General features: G+C 43.0%; 1 protein-coding gene across 8 annotated transcripts in view; it reads right to left on the bottom strand.

Annotated features, from left to right (window-relative positions):
• Positions 1-18,258, bottom strand: part of HDAC4 (histone deacetylase 4) — a 265,136-nt gene that overhangs the window by 172,357 nt on the left and 74,521 nt on the right. The window lies entirely within an intron of this gene.

Here is an 18,258-nt window from a genome sequence, read left to right as displayed (position 1 = left end):
TTTGTCTGCACTCAAGAATCTATTTTTGGAAGTCTCCCTAGACTGTATTGTAGCACCACATGTACTGTAATGGCATTTTAATTAGCCCAGAGAGCTGGAAGATGCACTATGCATCCGAAAGAGAAGCAGCCTAACAAAATGAGAGCATCCTGCTCTTCCCTTTTTTTGAGATTTACAGCAGCTATCAAGTCGAAATACCAATTATGGTTTCAATTGGAATCGACTGCCACTGCTATAAAAATCCAGTGCGTCACAACAGCTTATAGAATTCAACAAAAACAAACGTAGTATTTAAGCACTATTTACTCATACTTTAAAGGTGGATGGTAAAAATAAAATGCTGCAGATCTCCACAGGCAGAACAGAGCATAGGAGAGGAGAGAAAAAAAAAAAAAAAAAAAAATCTTTTTTTGAGTTGGGCTCTAAATATGTTAGCTTTTGGCCTGCAAGTATAATCCAAGAAAACACCCATTTAGATGAAAGCTAATCCAATTCTGTTTATATAGGGTTGTTTTGGTTGGGGTTTTTTATTAATACTACTACATCTAATATCCAAGTTAGCCACCTTCCATTGCCAGTGAGTGACATAATGCATAAATATCATCAGTATGGTCTTGTATATATTTAATTTGCCATAATTCTGACTTCTTACTTTTGATGCAGTAGAAACTAGGTCAGGCTGATGTCCACCTCAGTTATACAAGAGGTTGACATATCTGGAATTGTAAGCCTCCTTCAGGCCCTTGATAATACTGATTACTCCAGAGGCATTCATAGATCCAGATGGCAGGTTCCACTGAAGCCAGCAGCAGACCACAGCACTAAGCACCCCATAAGCAAGAACTATGATGGGTTTCAAGCTTTCTTTTGCATTATAATCTACATGAATATTTCACACTCAGGTATAATGTCTACAAGAGCTTCTCTCTGCTTTCCTATCCAGAAGCTAGTAAAGATAAATCCAGTAGATCCCACTTTGGTTAGAAAAGCAACCTTTAATATATTACTAGGAAGTTATCCTAGAAGCCAAATACCTAAGATGCGTTAAAACAGGAAACGCTGTGGTCCTCGAGGTGTTTACAGATCAATATCCAAATGACAATACACTACTCTTCAAATGCCAAATCGTAAAACCATTCTACTTCTTATGCCATTATTTTCCTTAATTCTTTGCAGTGGGAGGATAACACAACTCCAACTAAACTTGACAATCTTCAGTCTCTTCAGCAGACTCTGAAGACTTCAACTCCACAAAATTTGAAAGAGATGTCATTTTGGAAATCCATGGTAATAAAATAATCATTTACATGTAAATGCAAGTATCTAAGGTCTGTGGTAACCTATGCATTAGATCAAAGAGATAAAGCTCACTGAAAGTGGTCTGACATAATTACAGCAAAAAGGAACAGCTAGCCATTTCAGTAGACTTGCTTCCCCCTTTGGGCAAGGAAAGTCAGAACCCCCTACAGCCAGCCTTTCCACTGTACCCCCTACAGCCAGCCTTTCCACCGTCCCGCAGACAGACAAAGCATTAAGTGAAGAAAAAATAAAATACAAAGGAAAGAATTACCACATTAAAGAAACAGCATGTATAGTACACTTTTGATGTGGATTTTTCCTTTTAAGCCGAAAATATCCATATTTAATGTTGGTTTTCATTCTATTCTTCTGTAACAAGTTTCAAAATCAGCTCATGTGGTACAGAGAAAATAACCACAAAGTCCAATTATGGACAAGCTCGAGCACGCACTTCCAGTAGAAGCAAAACAAGTATCCTATGTCTTGATCACTTGTTGCACCTTGGTAGTCTGAGAGATTACTCAGTCTTACTCAGGCAAGATGGAACACCAAGAAACACACCTGCTCCCATTCAATGCCAAACACCTACCTAGGAAATGCAGCCTACCACAAAGGTGTATTGAACACCAGCGTCTCAACCGTTCCCAAATGTGCTCTGACTCCTAAGGTAGGAGCCGGCTCAGCCTCCATTTGAGAGCTTCAACACCTCCCGTAGGCAATCTCCTCCTGCACGCAGCCACCGGTCACTCTGAATACCCGACAGTTTTACATCTCCAGTTACAGGCAGAAAAGACTGCTATCTTATTTCATACACACAGTCACCATTAAGCATGCCATACCAGGACAGTACTGTGTCAGAGACCTGGCTCTATTTTAGGCTTAGCTTACCCAATCATTTCCCACAGTCTCTCTTGTGCAGCCAACATCAGGAGGTACTCAGTGGTGGGCATCCAACACCTTCTCCTGCCTAGCGCTACCTCGAGCCCCAAGAGGACAGGTCAGGGTTCCCACCACATGGGGAATAAAACACATCATTGTGTCCCTGTCTCCCCAGAGTGCTGGGAGACTTATGGTGGGGTCTGCAGGATCCCGCTACGTCCTGATGTTAAATCCATCTCAGATGAGACACTACATGCAGAACCAAACTGGTACTTTGCACAGCACTTCCCTGTTGTCCCAGCCCCATCTGATAGAAAGTCAATGACTATTAACACCAGGCAGCAGGAAAATTGTCCCAGTCTACCTGTTCCTGATATAGTACCAGCCATTACCTACCAGCTTTAGATAGTCTGTATATAATATCTTCATGTCAATTAATGTACAGATTTTTAAAATTTGGACTTCAGATATTTTTAAATCCCAGAGAAAAAAAGAGACTACCATTTCAAAGCATCTAAAAGTAGATTCCACTTTCACAGACGTGGTGGAACAGTAATTTCCCCACTTGCAATGAAGGAACCGAGACTACGCTGTTTATTACTATAAATATATTCATAGATATTTTCCCTGGCACAAAACACTACAATTTTAAAGGCAAGGGATTCATCAACTCTTATGGATAGCTTCATCCTTACTGCTTTTATTCTGTCAGTGAGCACACACTCCTGGCAAGAGTGGAGGAGGGTACAATCTGCCACCATCTGCAGGGTGCTATCCATCTGAAAAGGTGACTGTCCTCAAGAAATTAGCGTAGTCCAAGCATTCAACTTAATTCTGGAATATTATGTTCAGCCAACAGTCTCTTTCAAGGGCCATTCTTCAAAATATTCCTGCTCCCTGCTAACTGCATGGTGGTTGTTTGGTTGTTTGGGTTTTTTTAAAGTTTAAATGTAGCCTTTTATCAAAAGTGAACAAAACTTTCCATCCTTCGTGGTACGTGAATGGGGTAAAGCCAGTATTCCACAATCAGAGATAAATATTTCTACAGGAGACCAGTATTATCAATGTGAGGTGCTTAATTTGCTGAGACAGATCCCATGAACTTCAGCACTAAAAAAAAAAGCAAACTCCACAGGACTCCCTTGGCATTCAGCCGGAGAGGTGCTGCTGGCATCCGGCCATTTCACAATCATGGACTATTCAGAACACATGAATTCACATTTGATAGCTACAAATACACAGATATAATGCCACTTTAATCAAAACTAATATTTCAGTAGGTTTTTAAAACTGGTGATTGGTGATACAAAAATGAAGAGAGGAAAGAAAAAAAAAAAACCTTGAAATTATCTGCAATTGTCAGCAGAAGGAGACCTACGAAGCACATTTTAAAGGCAGGAGAGAAGGTTCAATAACCTGCTTAATTTTCCTTTCTCTCCAGCTGAATAAACTGTCAGGAAGAAATCCAGCTGAAAGATAGCCTGGCTCTTCTACAGCTTCAAATAAGATTCCAGCTCCTGGCCACACAGGACACTATGTTCAAGCTAATGAGATACCAAGCAGAGAAAAGGCTTGCCTTGTTAAAGAGGGAAGCAACTGTATGTTATATGAACCAAACGGCATGGGTTTCCTTCCTTACCCCTGCATTTTGCTAGCACACATGCTAAATAAGACTCATCCATGAAACTACTTCCAAGGCAGGCTGTGTCCAAGAGTTCTGATCCTTTCCACAGCAGAAAAGGGAAGGGATAATAATTACTCATCAACCCATTACATTACTGCTTTCAGAAAGCAGGCTAACCTGGGGAAAATTCCTGGATGAAGCAGAAGGCAGGGAGAAAAGAGGCAAAGGAAACTGATGCTTGGACCCCTCCCTGGACACTGCTGGCAACAGGAACCATCTACAATTTCACTACTAAGCAGATGCCTTCTCGCCTTACAAGCTGCAGCTTCTTAAGTGGATGGCAGAATTGGAAAGAGCAGAGGAAAAAAGGGAGAAATTTTTGTTGAGGAAAATAAATAGAGAGACATGGAAACAGGATCGTCAGCAAACAGAGCACGACTTGGGTTTGATGGAGCTGCTGGGTCCCAGGTGGCTGTCAGAGTGCAAGGCTTCAAGTTTCAACCTTTCAGAATGCTCCATCAAGCCTTTCTTCTACAAAACAAGAGCTAAAATACTGGGGAAAAACCCCACACAAGTGAAAAAATCCTTCAGAGATCTGCAAAAGCTTGCAAAGGCAAAAAACAAACAGCACTGTCACAGAAGCTGGACTGGACATGTCTGCTTTACACACAGCTTATCGGAGACCTACAACTCCAGAAGCTTAAGCAAGACCCTGAGAGGGCTCTTCTCACCTCCCTGCTGTCACACCAACCTTATTCAACAAGCATCAGGACAACACACTCGGCAACAACAACTCCATGAGTGCTGGTGCCTTGCATCTTTATCCCCCATGTATCACAGTAACCCCAGTTCCCCTCTCCCCCAGGGCTTGAATTATGTAGGACAGTGCGATTTGTTTAAACCCAGTTCCCTCCATTTTCACATACACCCATCAGACTGGTAGAATTTACAATTAACCCATCCTGAGTGAGATCAGCCTGTTCCCCACCTACCCAGTGCCAGGGCCAGCTCAATTGGGTCTGAAAGCAAATGCCTTTCTTCCTTCTACCTGTTACCTGTTTTTTCCACCAGGTCAAATGCTTCATCCTAAGAATTTGTATTTAAATATATATTTGCACTACAGCAGGCGGGGACTCATTTCAGGTCGTACCGCTATATTGGGGTAAAAGCCAGCAGTCAGATGGAGGGCTGGCCGGTCTGTCAACTCACCCACCCACATGCATCTTCCTTGGGTACCTGCACAGCCCCTGCAGCTCTACCTTCCCAAGAAAGTCACGTGTGGTATCTTCTCCACATCCAAGCCTGTTACTATAACAGTATAAAATCTGTTGCTCACCAGTGAAAAATCCTTTTGGTCAAACATTTTAAGGATCAGAGACAAGCTGACCATGCTTACTAGCAGTCTAAACTGCAGCTCACCTGAAGCCCATTGAAGACAGCAATCACATTTTTCAAATGCCATCCTCTCTCTCAAAAAGGGAAAAAGACAAGTTTTGACCTCATTTCAAGTAGGTACACATGAAAATTTAAGAAACTGGTGTACAAAGTTTGGACAGTTAATTCCGTGCAGTCATATAATAGACCATCAAGACAAAGTAGTTGCTACCAGAAATAGTCCAGCAAGGAAGAGCTGAGATACCATCAGCAAGTGAAGGGACAGTCCATATGAAAGAAACAAGCACCAATCTCCAGGGTTTTAAGTACCGAATTCATGGTGCTGCTTTGGGTGAAGCTGCCGTGCGGCACCCCAAAAATTACCAACATCCAGATGTCAAAATCCTTTCCCAAAGCGCAAATTCAGGGTGTTTAAGACAAAACAGCCAACAGAGACAGTGCCCAGCAAAGGGCAACTGTTTAATCAAAATCATCAGTTAAACTCTGAAACAATCCTGGAAGTACACGAATAAACAGCAATTAAAACAATGTATGCAATTCGAAACAGCTGTGCCCAGTGTGACCATAATACTCCAAACTTGAAAGCTGGCTCTTCACTCTCAAAATAAACCACCCCCCAAAGGTGCCAAAGACGAAAGCTTATTTTTAACTAAAGATAAGGATGCAGAGCCATTCCTCAAAAGACTCTTTTATTTTAAAATACTCAAACTAAGTATTTCTGTGGAAATTACTAGCTTTATATTAGAGCCATAAAGACAACACACACTTTGTACAGAGAGCACTGGATGGAGACCACAAAAGCCAGTTAGACAGGTAAAGGTGTATCTGTCCACACCTGCACAAGAGGATGGCAAGGGACTTCTCACGCTGTCATGATAACACTGACAGCGAGAACAGGCCTTTCACTTCTTGTCAGAAAGGCAGAAATCCCAAAGGCATTACTGTAATTTTTAAACTGCTTGTGATTGAATTTTGGTAGCGGTCCATCAATGGAGTTTATAAAGGAGCTCTTCCCAGCTGGCTCTCCCCAGGTCACACTGGAGCTGTGGCAGATCTTTCCAGGATCATGGAGGGTCTTGTTTTGGTTTTAGGCAGATTTCAACAGGCAGACCTTCTGTTCCAAGAAAGTATTTAATGTTTCCTTTTATTGCCTTAATCACCAGCACACACATTTGGCAGTCATTTCCAGCCTCGTGCCATTAACTCAGAGCAAGGTCCTCCAGCAGGTAAGGAACACGAGTATCATCATTCAGGTGTTCTCTGAAAACCTTACTTGCCAACAGGAAAAGTGCAACTTGTACCACCTCACAACCACTGAAGGCCAAGAAAGCTCCGGAGTACCTGACCTTCTTGTTGAACACGGTTCGTGCCGCAAGCCCAGGTTGCTCCCCCAGCTTGATAACCAACCCCAAAGGCAGGCTCCCTCGAATAAGGTTCTCCAGCTTGCTTCCAGATTTTTTTCTCATAACAGGATGCACTATTTTAACTGCTGGCTGTATAGCTGGACATCAGAGAAGGTGCTAGGAACTACTCAAAGAAAGAAACCTTGATGGGAAGGGAAAGCAGAGCTACACTGTTGGCCAGCTGAAAAGGCACAAGACCTCAGAAGCACAAAGAGATGTTTTGTCGGATGCCACAAGGAGCGTGCTGCCATGTGTTCCTCTATGTTATGCTCTAGGCACCTTTTATTTTCATCCATGAGGTTACGTGGGCTTCATAGTGCATGCTTCCAGCTCTGTCTTTCTGCCAAACTCAGGCTCTTCCACTGCAGCAATTCCTTCCACTCTCCATGTTTTTCGCAAGGAAAGTCTCTTACACTCCACTCGGATCAGGCATTTCGCCAAACTCACATCTGTGAGACCCAGGATGCTGGAACACAAGTTTCCTTTTGGATAAAAAGTGTGCATTTCAAATAGTGCAAAATCTTTATCCTCAGTCTCCAAACTGTTGCATTTCTCATAAACCTGAGACTCCCCTGGATATCTTTTCATGTCTAGGAGAAACCCAGGCTGGTTTACACTTTGCCAGTAGTCCCTGTTGTTGATGAAAGTAAAAGTATTATTCTCATGAAAGTGAGACTGCTCACAGAAACCAGCTTCAGCATGCACCTTGGGGAGAGAGACCGTGACTCACCCAGAAGACAGCTCCCAACACCTAACCTCAGCGCCTGCTTTGATTCACCCTGACGATGGAAAGGCAATGGAAAACTCTGGCAGAGGAAAACCTCGCCAACACCACGAAAAAGGTACAATCAACAACTTCTCCCTCGCACTCGAAAGTTCTTTTTTTCCTGTTCTGTTGCAAAATAGGAGGTTAACACAAGCTGAAATGCTCATGTAATACATCATGGTTTTTTCTCATCACTTTACGACAATCGATCATTTTTCCGTGTCTAATATAGTAATATTAGGTAATATTAGTAATATAGATTTTCTACAGTAAAAGCATTTTAAATTGCATTAAACACAGTAACATGAGAATAGCACATTTTGAAACAGAAGTTTCTAGTCTCTGGTCTGTTGAGGAGCAACTCCCATTTCCAAGCCAAGCAGAAGCAAGCCCATGTTACCATGGGGCCAACCCAAAATGTTGGACTTTGCACATGTTCAAAATAACGCCAGGCCCTCAGTACCAGGGGGGTGCAAAAAAATATCATCCGCCATCCTCCCTCCCTTTTATCTTAAGGTTAATGTTGCTCAGTGGTTGCACGCAGCCAAAATGCCCACCTGCTGTGCCAGGTTGCTTTGATAAAATTACGCACCAGTCTACTCCTTACCTGACCAGTACGGACTCCTTTCACCCCAAACAACTTGCGAGATACTTAGACTCACCTGACTGACAGTGCTGAACAGCTTCGGACAACAAAAAGGCATGTTAAGTTTAACAGCAAAATGCACCAAAATAAATTCACAACTCTATTCTGTGCCGAAGTTTCCATGACACATAGGACAAAAGAAATGAAAAAGCACATTAAGGAGTATTACTCGTCCATTCCTTTTGAGCATGTAAGCTTTTACCTGCAACGTGCAGTCTCACAGGGGACTAAAAAGTGTCAAACCACCCCACGGACTGCACTTGCGTAAATGTCGCGGCCACCCGGATGCGTGCAGCGCACGAGGTCTGTCCGGAGACAGCGTTAATGTATAATAAGAAATCTCAGGAGTTTTAACACCTAGGTGAGGTCTGAAATCCGTGAGGATTTCTCTGAATACAGAATCAGATGACTGCATGATGAAATATTTTGTGTGTGTTACAAAAGAAAAAAAAAAGTTCTAAAAAAAGTTCTGTAGAGGTCTCCAAATACTACAGCAGGTAGAAGGTTTGCTGTACGCTTTAACATCTGATCCCCCTCCTAACCAAAGGCACTGCTCAGCTTGCTCCAATGCAGTCACCAGGTTTTACCTTCATAAGCAGGGAAACTTAGCGGATGAACTGCAAGCAACATACTGTGAACCACAAAAACATCATGCAACCAAAAATGTGTTGGACCAACAGTGAAGTCCCCATTCTCAGCTCAGGAAAGTCTAAGATACCAGCTGCAGTGTCCCAACAGCCCATATGCCATCAGAAGACTTCTTAAGTTGCCCTAAGGGTCTTCCCAATGATCTTCTCCTTCCCTCCAAAAAAAAAAAAAAAAAAAAATCCCATTCCAAAAATGAAATTAATACAGTAGTTTCAAAACTGAATTAACCCAACGAGTGTAAGACATTAGCAAGAACACAGTTTTTATTTAAAAGCTCCCTCCCAAGTTCAAGCAAAACCAAACACTGATGTATGACCACTGAAAACATCAGACTAAGTCGCACACGAGTTGACAGGAGCTGCTGCTGCAGGTTATGCTGAATATAGCCACGTGCTGCCAGCTTGCACACCGAACTGTGAAGCAAACGCCACCGTAACCCGATAACTGCAAGCGGAAAGGCAAGCCGCACAGTCCTAGCTATAGAGCATTTGACAAACATGTACCCCACCACAAGCAGGAAATTTAAAACCACAGCTAAATAAAACAAAGACTGAGATTTGCAAGCAACACAATAAGCCAACTTGTAAAAACAGCAACACCAAGAAGTGTCATCATTCTTAGTAATCAAAAAATGTCCGAAAAAAATCAAGGATTTTTTTTAAGTCACTCCTGTTTTGTTATACTGGTTTTTGTTTGATGACTACAACTAGAAAAGTGTAAATTAAGAAACTTGTCTTTACTGCTGAAGATACTCCTTAAGGTACCATTTACCTAGAAGTAATCAGAAAAAAAAGGATTTCAGGTTTTGTTTTGTTGTTGGTTGTTTTGTTGTTTGTTTTTTTTTTTAACCTGAAGTTATTTATCCCCCATTTCTCAGCTTAAAGCCAAGCCTCCCACAGCTTTCTGTCTGTCCCAACCGAAAGCCAAGTAGCACCTCCCAGAAAGCCATCAGAAGTCCATTAAAGCTTCTCCCAGTGGAGGGGTCCCTCCTTCCCATGGAAGGGGAAAGACATTGAAAAAAGATTACCAGCAAACGGGGCAGTGGGCAAATCAAAATTAACATCTCATACTACCATGAAACAGATTTTCGAAGAGCGAGGCAGATGTGGCCATGCAACAACCTATTCCCAACAATGTGGGAGTCTGGTGCCTTTGCTGCTGATCTCGTGGGCACGGCACTGCATGGAATGGGCCATCCTACTGCTCTGATCTGCTTGGAAGCTGCGCCAAAGCCCTACCAACATTGAAACGGCCAGAGAGCGATTCTACACATACATTTAGGAAAGCCACAAAACAGATTCAAGACTTCTCAGGGCGGGCAGGAAGCACGTAGAAAGATGGCAGCTTGAAATCACCAAATTATTAATTGGGACATGCTAGAAAAAGTATCCAGAAACCCCACACTGGTGCAACCAGAAGTGTTCATGACAAGTCTGAGCACTCACTCCTCTCCCATGCTGCTGGGTGAGATTTTTTTTTTTTTCCAGCAGAAAACACAGATATGAGTCGCTGGGTTACGCTTCTGGTTCTGTTAAATAGCCACAAAGATGAAAAGGCTCTGAACTACAGCAGATTGGACAAAATAACCCAGTCTTTTTCAAGTCAGTGATTCCCTCACAAGCGATGCTGCTTTCACAAGTAGCACTCTCTGGAGAGGAGACATATGCTGCCTGGAGTTATGAGCTAACATCTTTAAAGAATATTTTTGTTTAATGCATAAGGGGCCTTGAACTCTCTCTCTAAATAAATAAATTTAAAAGTAATGCTTTTTCCTTCATAATGCCTTTCCAAATCCATATTATATTTGTTGAAGATCATAAAATAAAAGGCTTACTATATAGAAGACAATGTTATCACATCAATTAACACATTTATATAAATGCTTGTATATGTATAGATGATATGCATGTATAGGTATACAATTATTATCCTAATACAATAATATATTCCATTAGTTTACAGGAACAGCAAGTAACAGCATGTTCAGTAAACGCACCATACATCAAAAAAATATGGTGAGAAAAATTAAAAATGGTATAAAGAGGACCTGGCATTTCCAGCTGGAAATGCCTTTCTGTAAGCTTTATCCTCCCCTCTTTCAGGGTTGGAGAGAGTGACTGTACATTGACAGTTTCCTTAGATGGTGGGTTCCTGGTTTCCCACTACAAAACTGCCTTCCCTGCTTACTGGTGACCCATAGGAACCACCTCTCCCTGCACCATAACAGCAATATTAATTTTGTGCACTGCACAGTCTGCAGAAGAAAAGCCCAAGGTGGACACCAAATACAGATGAACAGCCCTAAAACAGACCATGTATGAAATGAAGCTGAGGCAAGGGCACAGGGGCTTGCTCTCCCATTGCATTCAGGAAGCACACCCATCCCTCTGCCCGGCTCAAGAACCACCGCACACAACCCACTCAGTCCACGGTCTGGAGAGGCACTAGCCAGCTCCTGGTAGTCATGGCACACGGCGGTGAAAGGCACTTCCCAGCACCTTACACCCTTCATTTCTAGCTTAGGTCATTCCCTGAAATGATTTAAATACCATAAGATTTTCTCCTAGTGCCAAGTCACTTCAAGACATTAACAGCAAGGTGGGGTCTCAGGATGACGAAGCTGGCAGTGGCTAAGCAGCACTGGTGCCGACAGGGATGAGGAGTCTGCCGGCATTTCCCATGCTCCAAGGCATTCACCACTAAGAAAACATTCATATTCTCAGTTTCTCATTTCCTAGAACTAGTGCACATTATTATCCTGAACATATTAGCCTACCTGTATGTTATTTAAAACAAAAAAACCCATTAATTCATACTTTGCTAAATGACAAATGCCTCCATCAGCTTTGGCTGCATCTTCCAATGTTTTACACCAACAGCTATTCTTGTTTTCCCTTCCTCCAGCCAGTGGCAGAGAAGCCAGCCCAGTTCATCTCACACACTGCTGTGCTGCCTTTTGCTGGCTCAACAGCATCCTGAGGCAGTGCTGCAGTGACAGCCTCGTCAAACCAGCAGTGCAAATCCATGCCCTCCCTGAAAAATCAATTCTGGCCCACATTTCAATATGCCAGACACCCAGCCAGCAAAAATTGTTCATCCTTTGTACACCACGTGCAAAGGAGCAGCTGAAAACACTTGACATTTGTCAATTCTGTTACTCTAGATGAGATTCCCCCAGCACTGTATACCGTTTTTCACTTCTTGAATTGGAAATGCATCAAGGCAAAGCCAATCCCACCATTATTGAAGTGCTATACAAGAAGGACTTCATCCAAACTGAAGCCTTTGGACAGGCTTTCAGCACAAAACCAGCAAGCTCACTCGTGAACAGAACAGAAACGAGTCTCAGCTGCAAGCTCTGCATCAGCCCATACTCAAGGCGACTATGGCCAACGGGAAAACCCCTTGCTGTGCTGCTTCCCCAGGCACTCCTCTGCCACTGGGGTGCCACAGGCAAAGCAAGTGGAAGCAACGAACAACCCCAGTTTATGCAATTCTTACCCTTTTTCCTAGCCATAAATCTTGTGGTTTGATCCCTCTCTGCTATATGCTAAGAAGTCACCAAATAATGCAAGAGAAATCCTCGCTGCTTTACCTCAAACTCCTCCTCAATACCCAAGGCATGTACTTTGACAGTTTTCTCTGAACATACCGTTCTCAATCCATGGTTTAAAATTCATCTGTGCCCCTGCATCGTTGTCATCCTGTACTCCTGTCTCTGGCATACATGAGGTTTGACCTTTTCAGATTTACATTTACAGCATTCAGAATCTTTTTGAGCTCTGTTACAGAGAAAAATGAACCGAGAGGAATTTCTGGAATGGTGATTGGACTCCTGATGTTTCCTAGGGCAAAAAACATGCTGCTTGTATTCCAGCTTCCTAATGCCCTCGTAAACAAGAGAAAATTGAATGACAAAAGCAACCTAACTAGCTGGAATCTTCTGAAAGATGGAAAACAGACTTCCACAGCTGCCCACACGAAGAGCTTCGGCAGTAAATGTTCAAGGCTAGCACAAACAATGCTCCAAATGAAGAACGCAGCAGAAAAAAAAAAAAAAGCAGACCAGCAATTGTATTTCCAAGTGAAGCCAGGCACTTACATCCAAAAGCATCCCACCGTGTATCCAGCCTCACAATTCTCCTTTTCCTTCGTGCTGCCAATTTCGTGTTTCTTTTCATGGTGTACTTAATTTAAATAGATACCTTCCATCCAGCTGCCTCAGTATCACACTGAGTTACAGTCTGTTCCCAGACTGTGGGAACCCCCAGCCTGGAGCAGACCTTTCTCTCCACCGCCAGCCCCAAGAAAGAGGCATGCACGCTTTTTCTAAAGCATTGACCACTTGTAACGCTCAGACCCCAAAACACTGGATTCACCAGCGCTGCTCCCACCCTATGTGACCATTTCTTTACAGTTACACAGGAATGCAGAACCAGGCTCTTCGATAAGAATGATCAGCTCCTGGATAACGATGATCCTTCTAAGACGCACGATATCTTTGGGTTGGGCTATTCAAAGTATCACCAAAATCAGGCCTCCTCAGTCCTAAATGCAAAGCACCCATGTCCAAAAGTGCTACCAAGAACACAAAACAGAAGACACCATCAGCACTAATACTAAAGTTACGGAATGAAGGAGTTTTCAGGAGGAAAAAAGGCCTCTTGGTCAGTCATCTTACTAATAACAAGTTAACCCTTTTTATGTATTTCATTTTTTAGCACATTCATCCTTGAAAATAAAGAGCACAAAGAGGAAGAGATGGGCTAAGTTCAAGGAATGGCAGCATCCCACAAGCATCTCCTCCACAGATTCCCTACCCCAGACCTGCCACCTCACTTTGTAACTCACCACCCTGCAAATCATCGGCCACCTACAAAATGCTCTGTCCCAAAATAATTCTCCCTCAAAACAAATTCCTCCGCAATTTATAATGAACTGGTGAGATTTACAATATTTTATATTTAATTACCTATTGATATTTCCAGCAGTGTACACTGCACAGACAGGAAGGACAGAAATGGACACGTACAACACTGTCACAAATCAGAAGCACTTGCCTGTGCTTTTAGCAATTTTTTTCCTAAACTACTACTACCATGCACAGTCTATCCATCTTGTCCTCCATCAATAAAATCTATTGATCAGTGTGAGCCACAAAAATCCAGCAAAAAGGTAAAGAGAGTGATAAGAAATTGATAGCTGACTGCAAAGAAGACAGCTCATGGGGCAGAGGACATGGGGAACTGCTGTCAGAAAGGAGACAGGCAGCACAAGACTCTAGGAAAGGTGCAAAGAGGTAGGAAAATAGGACACAGCTGGTAAAAAACCACCTCAATAGTCCTGCTTGGGGCTAACAGCCAGCTCACTTTTAGCATTTCTTTGACAGCTCTACCTGTGAGAGTTTACAATATCCATAAGCTTTTGAGCAAAGTAGCTAAAGAAGTGAGAGCCATCAGCAGAGCTTTGCCACACCGGAGGGGTGATGATGCAGGTACCAGTTGGTCTACAATCCCCTGCCCTTCCAAAACCAAGCATCAAGACAGGGTCTGGGTGTTTTTCTGGCAGCTCAAGATACGGTGTACACATAGTTCTCGCAATCTGAGTACCATGTCCTGAAAAAACACCTGAGGAAGCAGAAGCAGCACCTTTAAGTCTTTAAAAGATAGCTGGCTTTTTCACCCCAAGAAATTAAAAACTGCAGTGCACCAAGAAGAGAACAAATTATCAATGGGCTGCAAAGTTATTTTACTCATTCTTAAATTGTGATATACCACCACAAAGCCCATATTCGATCATCTGTGGCTAACTGGAGCTCCAAAGAGATGTGTGGGAAGAAGTTGGTGTGTGTAGCTACTCATGAACCCCTAGCCAAAAGGCCCCAAGCAGGCTGTCCCATAGCAGCTGGCCACGTGTCACTGCTGGGGAGGTGACATCTCAACCCTGCAGGGTAGCACAGCTCAGTGACCTGCGCTTAACCTCGCAGAGAGTGGCTAAGGAAAACACAAGATGCTGCCTGCAAGCAAGGAAAACTCATTCTGGTATGCCTAAAGAAAAAAAAAAAAAAAAAAAAGGCACTTGGTCTACATCACCCTAGACTTAAACCCATAGAAGCAGCATTTGGAAACTTGGAGCCACGTGTAGTTGTGGCACTTAGGAACTTGGTTTAGCGGTGCACTTGGCAGTGCTAGGTTAACAGTTGGACTCAATGATCTTAAAAGTCTTTTCCAACCTAAACGATTCTAAGAGTTAAAAACCACCCCAAAAATATTTGCTCACCTCCCCTCTGGTTGAGGACATCTCTCGTGTTGCAATGTATATGGCCTGCAATGAAGCTGTTGACTCTTAGATGCGGGCCTTGAGTTCATATAAAGCTGCCGAGTTTTCCAGAAGTTACAGGCCTGTAAGTTTTCTGCAGAAAGTCTGCACAGTTTGTGTTGTAATGTAAATTTTAAATCATACTTCATGTTTTTTTTCATAACGCCTTAGGAAAACACCAAGGACAAAACCATTTACAGAGTATTAGGAACACCACGCGTGCGCCCACTTTTTGCTAAATACTTCAAAAACCAAAGTCACCAAATAGCAAGTACACAGTTCTGTGCCTTATTTGAGATTTAAAAGTTATGTAAGTGACTGAATAGTTCCAGCCATTTGAATGATTCACCCAGATGCTTTGAGTAAGCTTTAGAAGAGAGAGGGTTTTGGGGTGGGTTTTTTGGTTTTGTTTTGTATAAAGTGCTACCTGTTGGAAACACGAGGAACAGCAGAGCAGAGAAAGTTTAAATCACACAAACTCAGATTTCACCCAAAGGAGTAAACAACAATGCAAATACTTTGACACAAAGCCCATAACAAGCCCTGAGACACACGTGCTGTCAGACATCGGGTCAGGACCTGCAGTGATGTTTGCAAGAAGACATATGTATTAGAAGTATGAATGCATTCCTGAGTGACAGCAAGTCAGGAAGGAATAGCTTCTGCATCCCACTCACAGACAGAAGCAAAACCAAAAAGCAGCCAATAAAATGCAGTTCAGACCAAGAGCAAGCATCGCCAGCCGATGACAAGGTGGGTTCTCCAGGCGTTTGCTGTCTTCAGAAGGGGCCCACCAGCCTGGTCTCTCCTTGGTTCACTTCATTTTCACTGAAACAAATCACAGCCATTCATGGGTAGGAGCAACTTCAGAGGGCTAACTCCTACCTCAGCACCATAAATTCGGAGTCTGTGTCTGCAGCTGCACCCTGGAGCCACAGGAGAAGACCTGAAACCTGGAGCCATGAGCAGCTTTAGTTAAGTAGAGAGCTGAACTGCTGCGATTGAAATCCTCTAGTAGCAACTTAGGATCAACGAAAGACAGAAGAAACTTGCAGTTTCCTTTTCTGTAACCGCCGATGGCAGCTGTGACCACGCGGGCATCTCTCTGCCCAAGAGCGCTGAAAGCAAGCAGCCCTGCATTTCACCTGAGCTAAGCAGGGAAAGACAAAGCAAAGAAACACCAAGAGGAGGGCACATGAACAGGGGTCTTCAGAACAGGGCTCCTCCAGAAGCCCACAAGCCTCGCACACAACTCCATCCAGACTCAATTCTTCCTCTACAGGGTGCACTGACATACGAATACACAGCAGACAGGGTAAATATTACAAGTTGGTTTGGGTTTCGGACTGCTGGGGAGAAGTGGAAAGAGAGGGTTCTTCAGGCATAGCTTTGGTGGCTCACAGAGGTGGGGAGCTCAGCCAGCCAGCCCTTGCCTCAGGGAAGGGCAGTCAATCTGTTCCTGCTACACTGGCAGCACCTTATGCCAGGTTCCCTAAACACACATCAAATGATTAGTAAAACCACATAAGGCAAAGCTATTTTTACTCCTGTGGACACCATTAGAAAAGCAAGCCATCCCTTGTAAAACGGTGGTTTTTATTATGCACCTAAAATTATTATCTGTCCTCGAAAGTAGATACTATATATATAAGTCATCAAAAAGGACTTTGAACATGCCATTTAGAAACACACAGATCAATGGGGCTCTTGTTTACCTGCAGTTTACGAATCTTCCCTCTTAAGGAGGCATTGCACCAATCTGGTGCTGGTATTATACAGCTGAGCTTTTATGTGCATACTGCCAGGCAGCACCCAGGCAGCTCCTCCACACAGAATAATGCACACTTGCTACATGAGACTCTGCTGCTGCATATATATACACACATTCATATGCATGATACGGTGCTGCTGCAATATATACATGGATGTACATAATGCAAGACACAACTACTTAAGGCTAATCCGAAAAAACCGGAATATATACAATACAACTGACAAATTCACAGCCACACATTCACATTTGCCATGGAGAGAAAGGCCTGCTTTGAAAAATAACTCAGCAGAGTAAGGAAAACGTAGCAGGCAGATTTTTAAACATTCGGACTTTTAGAGCAATGAGTGGTATAGAAGAGAATAAATTTCTTTCATTTCTGTCACCAACTGTTTCATCAGGCAATGACTGCCATAAGAAGGAAAGGGGGGGAAGCATGTAGATATGGGTAGGGACCGAATAAAAATCGCTAACCCTGAGGTTTGACAGTACTTAAGCCTAAGAGGGAAGACTCAAGTGCCTAGTAAGATTCAGGACATGATTTTATTGTCATTAACTAATATCAAAACCAAAGTAATTCCTTTTAAGGCAGAATGAGAGCAGCCCCACTGCAAACCCTTTCTACTACAGGGCCACAGCCACCAAGATAACCCAAGCTCTAACCTCATCTCCTCCACAGGACAGCCACCTGCAGCTAAGGGTACCGCACACCAACACTTAAGGCATGTGTGGAGCTCAGGGCCCCAGAGCAGAAAGATCACAGGTTGCCCGACTGGCTTTACCACCAGTATCTCCTCTGCCATGAGTACTCAGTTCAGCAGGTCCCATTTCCTTCTCTGTCTTGCTTCTGCATCTCATTCCTGTTTGTGCACTAGCTTTTTGGTTGAAGCATAGCAACTGTGCCTGCAGACATACAGTGAACCAGACCAGCAAGTCGATTAAATAAACAAACAACACCCTAATATGAAATAAGACCCATATTTTGAGGTACTACTAACTGATAATAAGTCAATCAAGGGTAAGTTTAGATTTGCAAAGGACCAACCCTCAACAGGCTTTGCTCAAAAATAAAACACTTCCACCTAAAGTCAAAAACCCAGCTAGAAGTTCACATCATACACATACATACAATTTTCACCCTTTTCTGTCTGCATAATCCCAGAGGAGATCAAAGAGCCAGGCTTGAAACTGCACTGTGAAAGCACTTCAGCTGCTACACTGCCAAAGCATAGAAAGGTTTTTGAAACATACGTAGTTATCTAATAAAACCAAACTTCACTCACTAAAACAGCACAAAACAGGAGGCACTGGCCTATAGATCTTGTGTTAATATTGACAGTTTCGAGCCCAGAAGTATTACTTATAAAGAGTTTAAAAAAAAAAGGAAAACACAACATGAAGATTTTTCATTGTGAAGATCTTCAAAAAGTTGACAAGCAACTCGAGGACTCAGAAAGCTGGTGAAGAAGAGCAAGAACATCCTAAAAACTTCAAACTGCAGTCTTAGGT

The sequence above is a fragment of the Harpia harpyja genome, chromosome 7 (genome assembly GCF_026419915.1).
Source record: "Harpia harpyja isolate bHarHar1 chromosome 7, bHarHar1 primary haplotype, whole genome shotgun sequence".
NCBI classification, from domain to species: domain Eukaryota; kingdom Metazoa; phylum Chordata; class Aves; order Accipitriformes; family Accipitridae; genus Harpia; species Harpia harpyja.
The sequence above is the reverse complement of the archived record's forward strand: the minus strand, read 5'-3'. Positions and strand labels throughout refer to the sequence as shown.